At 34.1% G+C, this 10,950-nt stretch overlaps 2 long non-coding RNA genes across 2 annotated transcripts; both read left to right on the forward strand.

The window, feature by feature from the left end:
• The first annotated feature begins 2,952 nt into the window (after positions 1-2,952).
• On the forward strand, positions 2,953-3,851 carry LOC113329013. The gene is made up of 5 exons (XR_003349701.1): positions 2,953-3,034; positions 3,128-3,250; positions 3,358-3,436; positions 3,560-3,657; positions 3,788-3,851. It is a non-coding gene; the product is annotated as an uncharacterized LOC113329013 (long non-coding RNA).
• A 5,662-nt stretch (positions 3,852-9,513) lies between these two features.
• LOC113329019 lies at positions 9,514-10,406 on the forward strand. Its single transcript, XR_003349702.1, has 2 exons — positions 9,514-9,748; positions 9,979-10,406. It is a non-coding gene; the product is annotated as an uncharacterized LOC113329019 (long non-coding RNA).
• The last annotated feature ends 544 nt before the right edge of the window (positions 10,407-10,950 follow it).

Genomic DNA, 10,950 nt, shown 5'->3' on the forward strand with positions numbered 1-10,950 from the left:
ACTCAGCAACGGGGATGTAAGTAAAACGCCGCACGAAAATAAAAGCAAGAAGATGACGAAAAGTAGACCTAGAGATGGTCGCTGCTTGTGTGTTTTGAAAAGAGATTTTCGAGTTGTATTTATAGGAAAATTAACTTGCAAATCAAGTTAGGTTTAGGTTTTTTCTTATAAAACGAGTTTTGTTTCTTGTAAAACAATTAAACTCAAAAAAAGGAATTTTTTCCATAAATAAAACTCTTAAATAAATTATTTATCAAGTTAAAAACTTGCAAAAAATAATTTCAAGTAGACACGGACTTGGTGCTTGGTACACGCGCATGGGTATGGGTCGAAACATGTATTTTTCGCCCCACCCATTAACACATTAGTTCGCGGGTATACTCTAAAATAATGCTAAACCCCAACGTGCGAAGATGTGTCCAGGATAAGAGTCCCCGATATAACTTGTATTAGCACAATACAAGTTACCCACTCTTAAACTCAGTAACGGGGATGGAAGTAAAATACCGCACGAAAATAAAAGCAAGAAGATGAAGAAAAGTAGACCTAGAGATGGTCGCTGCTTGTGTGTTTTGAAAAGAGATTTTCGAGTTGTATTTATAGGAAAATTAACTTGCAAATCAAGTTAGGTTTAGGTTCCTTATAAAACGAGTTTTGTTTCTTGTAAAACAATCAAACACAAAAAAAGTAATTTTTTTCCATAAATAAAACTCTTAAATAAATTATTTATCAGGTTAAAAACTTGCAAAAAATAATTTCAAGTAGACACGGACTTGGTACACGCGCATGAGCATGGGTCGAAACATGTATTTTTCGCCCCACCCATTAACACATTAGTTCGCGAGTATACTCTAAGATAAGGCTAAACCCCAACGTGCGAAGATGTGACCAGGATAAGACTGCCTGATATAACTTGTATTAGCACAATACAAGTTACCCACTCTTAAACTCAGCAACGGGGATGGAAGTTACCCAATACAAGTTACCCACTCCCACCCGCTCCACCCACATTGTTTTACAATATATCCATGAGAACATGGTAATATAGTGGAGCACCTCTTTAGTTTTCCACAATGTGGGACTAAAAGCTCCATTTCATTCACTCAAATGAGTGAGTATCCTTAGACCCTTAGGTCATGAAATCAAACCACACCAAGACCAAAAAATCATTTATTAAATAACTCATTTTCTCCAACATTCATTTTCGTCACGAGAAACATACCGTTTTGTGATTTGGAAAGACGATGTTTTAGCTTACTCTAGTATCTCAAAATTGCAGATGATAAAAATCTTAAAGCCATAATTCTTTGGATTAAAACATAAACCATGTGGTATGTGGAGGACAGTGATGACAAATATGGTAAGCTAGCTACCTGATAACGATTCACGAACAGTGATGACAAATTTGAAGTTCGAATCGACATTGAGCTTCGTATTTATCGATTTCGATGATTTAACATGCTAAATTTTAAGTCAGAACCCACCTAGAGCTTCAGATTTATCGATTTCGATGATATATCATACAATAAAGCTACTTCATGACATGTATGACCAGTCGAAATTACTTCATGACCCATGTGACTAGTCAAAACTCCAACCGGAAGCACAAAGAGACAGCACAAAAGCACAAAGAAAACACACTTGCCATGATCCATATGACAGTCTGAAGTCAAATCTCTACCGTCCAAAATATCCCTGATCCGTATGACCACCCTTTATCAAATCTCTACCGTCCAAAATTCTTTATTTAAAAGAGAAAGTAAATTTCTCTCACTTACTTCCCTTTTCTTCGTTTCCTCTCAAAACTTCCGCCTCCAAAGAAATCCCTAGCTCAAAAAAATTCCCCCCTTCTTCTTCCACTTATAGATCGGCCATGGCTTCAACTGAAATCAGTAGCCGCTTCGTTTTATTTTAATAACCCTAAATCTAAAATCTAAAATTTCTAAACATGAAGTAGCTGCAAACCCTAGAATACCTTTTTCCTTAGGGCTTCCACAAAATCCAGTTTCACAGCCATGGTAAGTCCTTGGGATCCATATATTCACTCCATTATTGTTTCATGCTTGTTTTGATCTTGTAATCGTTGTTCTTTCCCATGTTTGATGATTCCAGAGTTTTATTTTGATTTTACTGGAATGAGATTTTTTTTCTTTATTTTCTATGTTTTGATTAGATTCATTCAAAACCAAAAATGGATTCGGGCTTTGAGTTGGATTCAGTAAAAGGGTTTAGCTCAATTTTGAGTTTTATGTTACAGTTGTGTTCAATCTTTATGCATTTTCAATTTGTTGAATCTGGATCTTCGATTGAAGATTTAACTGGAGGATGAAGTTTGATTCAATTATAAAACTGATTGAAGATCTTTAGTTTCAATTTCAATTTTTCGTCTTCGCTTTTGTAATTTGATTTCTTGGGTTTTTGGATTTTGGATTTTCTAGGTCAGAGAAGACGAATATTGGAAGTGCATCATTAAGCGGGGAATTAGTGAATAAATTGATTGGACTTGCAGCAAGTAATTTATGGATTGTATCTAGGGAAATTACTTATTTTTCATTACAGTAAGTGAACATTATTATTGCTTCTCTTGCTTGGTTAATTTACATAGTTGTTGCAACTTTGTTTTGTTTTCGTTTTGTTTCATTCTGTTTTAGGATAATTACTAGTTTTCATTAGTTGTTTATTGGCATTAGGGATTTGGTTAAGTTGCAATTTCATTTTTGCTGTGTGTAGGCCTGTCACGGAGACCTGGCTTTCGGGATGTATGCATGGGATAAGGTTTTTTACTCATCATCAATGCAAAATCATTTAATCCCCAGTCGATGGATTTGATATGGACATATTGCAATTAGCGGAGAGATTGGTTTTGACTTGAAATGTCTGTTTTTGACTACTTGTTGTTTTTTATGTTATGTACCTGAAAATTTTTCGCGCTATCTTGTTAAATTAAATAGCGCGGATAGAAACGGTGAGCTTATGGTTCCACCTTCAGCTATAAATGCGACTTACATTTCCTGCGTCCGCAGCTCGAGTTAAGGTTAGCATCAATCATGCTTCATGGTTATATGTTCTGTGATGCTACTCTAGATGTGTTGATGATAATTTATCTATTTTTGTTGGATACTGAGAGGTTTGAGGCAGTACACCCTGTCCTAAGAGAGATGACTCTTGATGGTCTTGTTCACCTGGATGCAAAGCAAGAAGCAAGTTACCCAACATATATTTACTTTGTTGCTCAAAGTTGTAGGAAAGAGTGAGTTAAATTATCTCGCTTAGATTACTTACTTTCAATAGGGTACAAACTTCACTATCTAGATATCTGCATAATGTGCTTGGGTTCTGATCATTTTTGTTACATAGGTGCTCCTGAATTATCTAAAGAAGCTGATGGTGTTTGCTTATGGTCATTGAGTCAAAACACAGATATTTACAAATAATGGTAAGGAATTCTTGTTGCTCTTGCAGTCTGTATCAATTTTCTAACTGATCATTCTACTTTTAATAGTGAGTTGGTTTTAGTTTATCCGAGATATTGGGCTCTCTAAAACATGTGCGACTGCAGGACAAGGTGTACTTAAAAAGCTGGCGAATGAATGATTGCAGCACTCTACTAAATATTTTGATCCTTTAAGGGAGTCTGTTAAGATTTTAAGGCAGGAGGTAAGATACATTATTTTAATTCGAATCAACTACTCAGTCTACGCAGAATATCATATTTAAAAGATTTATCTTGTTTATATTGACAAGTCAGGAATTCTTGATATCACAAACCTTGTTGTCTTTGATGCAGAAATACATCATCCCACGGCTTGCAAATTGCTATGCTAATTCCTGGTTCTATCAGATATCTAAGGTACCAGATTTCAGTTTGTATATTAATTTGAGTACTTATGTCCCTGCAAATTAGTCTTAGCTGCATGTTTGATTACCAAGCTGTTTGTTGTTGCTATTTTCAGTAAAAACTTCATGTGCATAAAAGATTTAATGTTTGAACGCAGGGATCAGATGGAGACTCAAATGTTGCACACCCACCATCCGAGCGGTCATATGTAGTGTACTTTTGATTTATTAATGCATGATGTAACCTTTAGATAGAATTACATTGATAGAAGTAGGTTGTTCATTATATTTTCCTAGTGTATCAACCTTCTAATTTAGTGAATGGTTGCATAAATTCACTGGATATGAATATGAATATATGGATGTATTGTAATTTCACAAACAAGAATGATTATAAATTTGCAGTTTCATAGTTCGAATTTGAGAATATACTGCCTGACAATTTCAGGTGATCGGAACCTGGCTTTCTCAGGTGACCGGAACTGGGCATTTACAGGTGAAAATCCCTACCCGGAATCACCTGAAAGGGCCTCTTTTTTTAATAAAATATAACAATTTCCTAATGGAGTAAACGTGTTACTGAATTTTGGAAAACTAAACACTTGTCATCTCTTTAGTGGTCATTTTAATAGTAATAGAAAGAGTTAGCAATGGTAATAACACAAAATTTACATTACAAAGTAAATATGAAGTGTAAAATGGAAATAGTTAGGGTAAATATTGTAATGGAAACAATGTGTTAGCCAATTTAATTTTTCTAATGGATTAAAAGAGTTAGAATACTAACACATCATATAACTGCTTATCCATAACCATTTTTTTTAGTTAGGGAAATTAGCTTTTATTTTTTCCTAACATTTTATTTCTATTACAAAAACTTGGATTTGGTGTAGTGAGTGGTTAAGAGAAGAGACCTCGTCATGATTAACTTATTATTAATTAGTTCGTATTATAGAATACATATATGGCGAGCAAGAGATCACATATATAATATGGTAACTGGTTGTCAAAATTTTGTCCAACTCGACATAAGCTAACAAATTTCCAAAAGCACAATGGGGATAACGGCAACCCACTCTGTAGTGTACTGATATTTTTGATTGATCCCTATGCTGGTAATTTACCATGATTTTTGGTTAAAGTCCGACACAAACTTACTTGTGGTAATTGACCATGACTTTTGGTCATTTTTTGTGTTTCTTCATTCTTACGTGAACGTAATTAAATTTCATACTGCTACGAGTAACATTTTCAGGTCACCTTAACTGTCTCGACTGTTGGAATAAATATGATCCAAGACATGCCACTAAATAAGAACGATTTTTTTGAGACCATAGTTTTTTTTTGCGGGATCATGGTTTCATTTTGGGTAAGACATTAAAAGTAAATTTAGATTACCCCTTATCTAGATATTTATATTAATACCTAAATTATCCTCCTGCTTAATTATGGATAATGATTAGTTAGTGTTAATAATAATTAGTGTAATGATTAGTGAGATGATTAAGTTAAAGATAATTAGTGAGATTAAAAAGTCAGATGTTTCTTGTTTTTTAAATAAGTAGAATTATTGAGAGAGTAAAGTTAGAGACGATGAAGAAGGAAAACATAAAAAATGATGGATTTTACCAACCACAACCGGAGGAATGGTATTTGGGTACCCAGGTATTCTTCAAACTTAGATAATGTTAGTTGAATTGCTCCAAATTTTCAAAAACTGTAAATTTTTAGAGTATATTTGGGCTTGTTCGGTTACCTTATGTGAAGAACGGGTTAACGAACTCATCTTAAAGTGTAGTTCGGTTACTTTTTCCAAACACGCAGGTTACCGAACTCGCTCTTTAACGAAGGTTTGTAGTCGTTCAGTTACCTTATGTGAAGAAATGGTTACCTAACTCATCTAAAAGTGTAGTTCGGTTACTTTTTCCACACAAACAGGTTACCGAACTCGCTCTTTAATGGAGGTTTTTAGTCGTTCGGTAAACAGACATGTTACCGAACTTTGTTTGTAGGATTTACAGAGTAATGTTCTGTTGGTTCGCAAACTTTAACCCAACAACATATCTAACCGAATTCCACATGTATGCACTCAGTGAAGAGTTCGGTTTGTCAAGATTTTTTGCGAACAAACCGAACATAGTGGGACAAGTTCGATTAAATTGAAACTCAACATAGTAGGCAAAATAGCAGAGTTCGGTTACATTAGAATTTTTTTTTTTCTTTTTGTAATATTGGTAGAGTTCGGTTACTAGATACTTTTAAAAAAAATTGCGAACCAACCGAACAAAATATATTGGTTTTCAATGAGGAGTTCGGTTAAAACTATTTTTGCGAACCAACCGAACTCGGAGTTCGGTTACGAAAAATTATATTCGTGATAACCGAAGTGTTCTTCGTGTTCTTGGTTTCAGAATGTTCGGTTACAATACTAGTTTTTTAAAAACTATTCCTAACCGAATATGCCACTTTAACTTTCATTTAAACCAAATTTTGATGATTTTTACTCAATTTTCCCAATCAAAAAACGAATTAAAAAGATTGATGGGTTTTTCAATCGAACGAGGAACGTCAAGGAAAGGGAGAAGAAGAAGAGAATAATTTTTCTTTTTCAAATTAATCTATATATATAGAGGTAGTGGTGGTTGGTGGTGGTGGTAATCGGAGGTGGTGGTGGTCATCGGTGGTTGGTGGTGGTGATAATTGGAGGTGGTGGTCGTGGTAATCGGCGGTGGTGGTTATTAGGTTGGTTTTAAATTAAATTTGATTACGGGTAGGTTAGTCATTTCAGCTTTTTAGGACACCCTTTATAACTATAGGGAAGATGACCTAATAAAACTATGGTCCCCTCAAAAAAATCATGGTCCCTAAAAAATCATTCCTAAATAACTACCAAGCATATCTCATATCTTTTCAAACCAGTTCAGTATATAACAAGCTGCCACCACAGAAAAGCCCATTTCAGAAATTGGGGTAGATCATCAGCAGTAAAAGCAGTAGAGCACTACTGCACTAGAGTAGGAAAGAATCTTTGCTAGGAGTTCCATTCATAATAATTGACCATTCATGAAAAGACAAAAAATTACTGGAAAAGATTTTATCATCATATTTTATAGAATTATAGTGGGTCTTTATTTTGTCCGATTGAAACAAATTATTTTCGCTCCCTCTCACTCTAAATCCTGGCTCGGCTCCTAAACCTAGGAGTCATGCTAATGGGAGGGAAAAAATAGATTCGAGGAGGTGAGGATTTTGGGAGGGGAATCCTTACTTTTAGGGAGGGATAGACTTTCTAAAAGGCAGGTGAAATGTCTAAAATATCCTAGTTAATTTCACTAACCAAACAGATACCTAACTATTTAATCACACATTAGAGCAGTTCGTGGATGAGTATCTCAACTACATGTTCGTGTGAGCATTACCATCACAGAACCCGAAAAAATGCGAACATGAAAGGCATAAACCAACAAACACTAAACATCCTAACCCACGAAATAAGATGATCCAAAACTTATAGTTAAAGTTCTATCTTAATTGATCTCATAAAGCTGTGATACCTACAGTAATAGAAGATCAAAATAAGCAACAGTTAACAAATGGATTAATAAAACCTCATAGTATTCAACCAATCCACTTTCATTTTCCTTCTCTTAAACTTCTTTTTCTATTTAACCGATCATTCTTTTGGGCTGATCACTTTTCATCCGGAACAACCTGTACATTTTGTATAAGTACATGATTCGCAAAGATAAATAGTACTCCGAACCATGATTAAGGCACAAGAGATAAATTTTAATCAAATCTCCAATAAAATCAAAACTTGATTTCTATCAAGTAAATACATGACAAACATGTTTCCAAAGTTAAAAATAAACTTATATCGTTCAGAAGACATTATTTGCTTGTGGTTTTTGCACTTGTTGATAAACAGGCAAGTTCGGATGCCAAGAAGATTTTCCATCAGTGTCGATACTTTCCTCAGCTAAACTATCTTCCTCGCCTAGCAAGTCTTTATCCATGATTTTGAAGATAATAATCACTGTTAGAAGAGTTTATTAGAAGAATTTCGACTAAATAAGGTTTCAATCAGTCGTTATTATGAAAAAGTTAGGGTTTCGGAAGAAGAACATTATAAACCGAATGACACATGCAATTAAGTGTTGTAATTAAAAGAGGGTGGGGTTGGCACTTCGTAAAAATTTGTTTATTCCGATTATGTTTTTCGTTGACCCATCATTGACCTGAAATATTTCTCTCCTTGAATCCATTTTTTCCCTCCCATTAGAAAGACTCTGAACCTACCAACTTTAGCTGAATACTTTGCTTGTTTTGGTTTGGCACGATCCTAGATAGATCACTTGTTTTCTTATTTTTCAATTGTCTAATTTAAATCTGTCTCGGTTCATACATCTAAATTGAAACAGGAAATGGGTTATTTAGCCAAAAGGATACTTTTCCTGGGTCAAATGGACAGGTAAACATTCCATCTGGATCAAATAGACAGGAGAATCTTTTAATGGAAAGAGACATTACTACCCCTACAAGCTTCTTAAATCTCTCCATCGTTTTTAGTTACAGAAAGAAAATAGATCTCCTTTTCATCTCTTCACCTGCCATTAATGTTTCTTTCTTCATGATCTCAACCACCACACAACTCCAACTTCATCTTCCTCCTCTATCTCTTCTCCACCATCGTTAACATAAACACAATTATTTATAACATCACTTTCCTTTGTAATCTTAATCTCTTCCACCATCACCAACATCCACATCATCAATCCTTCTGCAACATCACCTTCGCAGATACCAACAACGCCACCATCAAGATTGGTTTTTCCAGATGCCTTAATTTAATTAAAAAATTTCACCTTTATTAAATTAAAAAATTTAGGGTTTTGTGTTAAACCAATTTCAGAAGATAAGTGACGAAGGTATTCTCAATTCGTAAGTTTCATAAACTTAATTATCTTTTTGGTTATGTTTGAACTCAAATTGGTTTATCTTAGTTAAAAATTTGATGCACTTGTACATAGATTTGTTTCTAAGAATGAAATTAGAATGCAATGATTTAAGTGTTTGCACTTGTTTTTACCAAAAATGTTTCCATGTTTATCTTGATTGGAATAATTTGGGTTCATCCTGTTTTAAATTTGCATATTGATTTATTTTTATTTTGGTAATGTGGATATAGTATTATTTTCTTGTATAAACTAGGATGAAATTGGTTTCATCGTGTTTTAGATACGATTGAATTTGGTTTCACCAATTTTTAACTAGGATGAAACTAGTTTCATTGTGTTTTACGTTGGGTTGAATTTCTATTTTAAACTGAGATGAAACTGATTTCATTGTGTCTTAAATTGGGTTTAATTTGGCTTCACCCCTTTTAACTCGAAAGAAACTGATTTCATTGTGTGTTTAGACTATGTTGAATTTGGTTTCACACATTTTTTACTAGGATAAAATTGGTTTCATTGTGTTTTAGTTTTGGTTAAATTTAGGTTTACTCATTTTAAACCAGGATGAAACTGGTTTCATTGTGTTTTAGTTTTGGTTAAATTTGGCTTTACCATTTTAAACCATGATGAAACTGGTTTCATCCTGTTTTAGATTGGGATGGAAACTAATTTAATCCCGCTTAAACTGTTTTATATTTCATATTCATGGTATTTTGAATCATCAAAGTTGTTTCTTATTCCCCAAAACTATTGATTTCGATGTCATAGTGTAAAAGTTGTTTGGCTCATTATCTTCATAAGATTGTGAGTGTTCTTTAGATTTTTTTAATGCCATGGACGTTGGAAGCAACACTATTCATCAAGTTGGTTTTTCCGTTCCAGATGCACTTTTGCATTGTCATCTATCAAAATTGTTCATTCATTTTGACCAATGCTTGGCTAATAATTAGCTGTCGGTATGTAATGCAAAATATGTCAAAATGTTGCACTAATAGGGCTACAAAAACACATTGCAGCAATCTATGCAGTCAAAATGACTGTTAATATTTGCAGCAGTTACACCTGTGAATTATTTCTCTCTTGTATTTTTCGTATCTGTCTTATGTTTAAGTCATTTTTTATTTGGTTCAGTTTGGTTTTGAACAGTCATTTTGGTGGATCCCTGACTTTCTTTCTTGATTGACAGATACCATTATGATGCCATCGAGATAAATATTGATGTAATGGCTAATTCATATGGGAATACGGTCATTGGTGGAATAATGGAGCACATTGGGGTCTATTCCGGTGATTCAAGGCAATTGGATGACCTTTAGCCAAAGTTGTTATGTTTGTTTCAACGCAATCAGAAGACCTTTAGCCAAATATAGTGCACTGGTCATATGTGTCAGGCATGTCACTCAAAGACCCACTTTTAGCCCAAGTTAAGGAGTTGTACTCCCATTTGAGAAGTTCCAAAGGTGTGCTTGGACCAGAGATGCCTAGAATTAGTGAAGTTATGTATAATTGTATGTCATTGATGTACAAAAATATAAAAAAGGGTATTTCATGTGGTTGTATTAAATTTAGTTATGTAAAAGATGAAAAGTTGGGTGAAATATCCAATTTTGGTTACTTAAACAGTATCTTAAAGATGTTTGGATATTTAAACAGTATATTTTTTTGCTTGTCTTTTTCACCCATGAATTATTGGTTTTGGTCTTTTTGACCAATTTTGTGAAATTGAAAGTAGTTAAGTCTGGCAAAATTTTATCCTGGACGGATTGGGGTATACCCAGATTTAAATGGACTATTTTTAAGGGGTAAGGGGGTGTCCTAATGGGTGAAGTTATAAAACTATCCTTTCCCATTAAAATTTTTATTACCCTAAATCAGTTATCATTTTCATTTCATCTTCTTCTCTTCTTCTTCTCCTCCTCCACCTTACCGGCTTCTCCATCCCCACCATTGAAAACTCGTCGATTAATTCATTGTAATCTTCGATTCGAAAATTCCGATTAATCTTCGAACATGGAGCCGTTTAGGGCTAGTCGTATGAAAAAGACAAATAGAAAATCCAATTACTATAACCCTGGAATTGCAAATTTAGTTCAACACAAACGGAGTAAAAAAACCGTCGAAGAAGAAATCAACATCGTTGAAACCGAAGAAATGGCGC

This window comes from Papaver somniferum, chromosome 1 (genome assembly GCF_003573695.1).
Source record: "Papaver somniferum cultivar HN1 chromosome 1, ASM357369v1, whole genome shotgun sequence".
NCBI classification, from domain to species: Eukaryota; Viridiplantae; Streptophyta; class Magnoliopsida; order Ranunculales; family Papaveraceae; genus Papaver; species Papaver somniferum.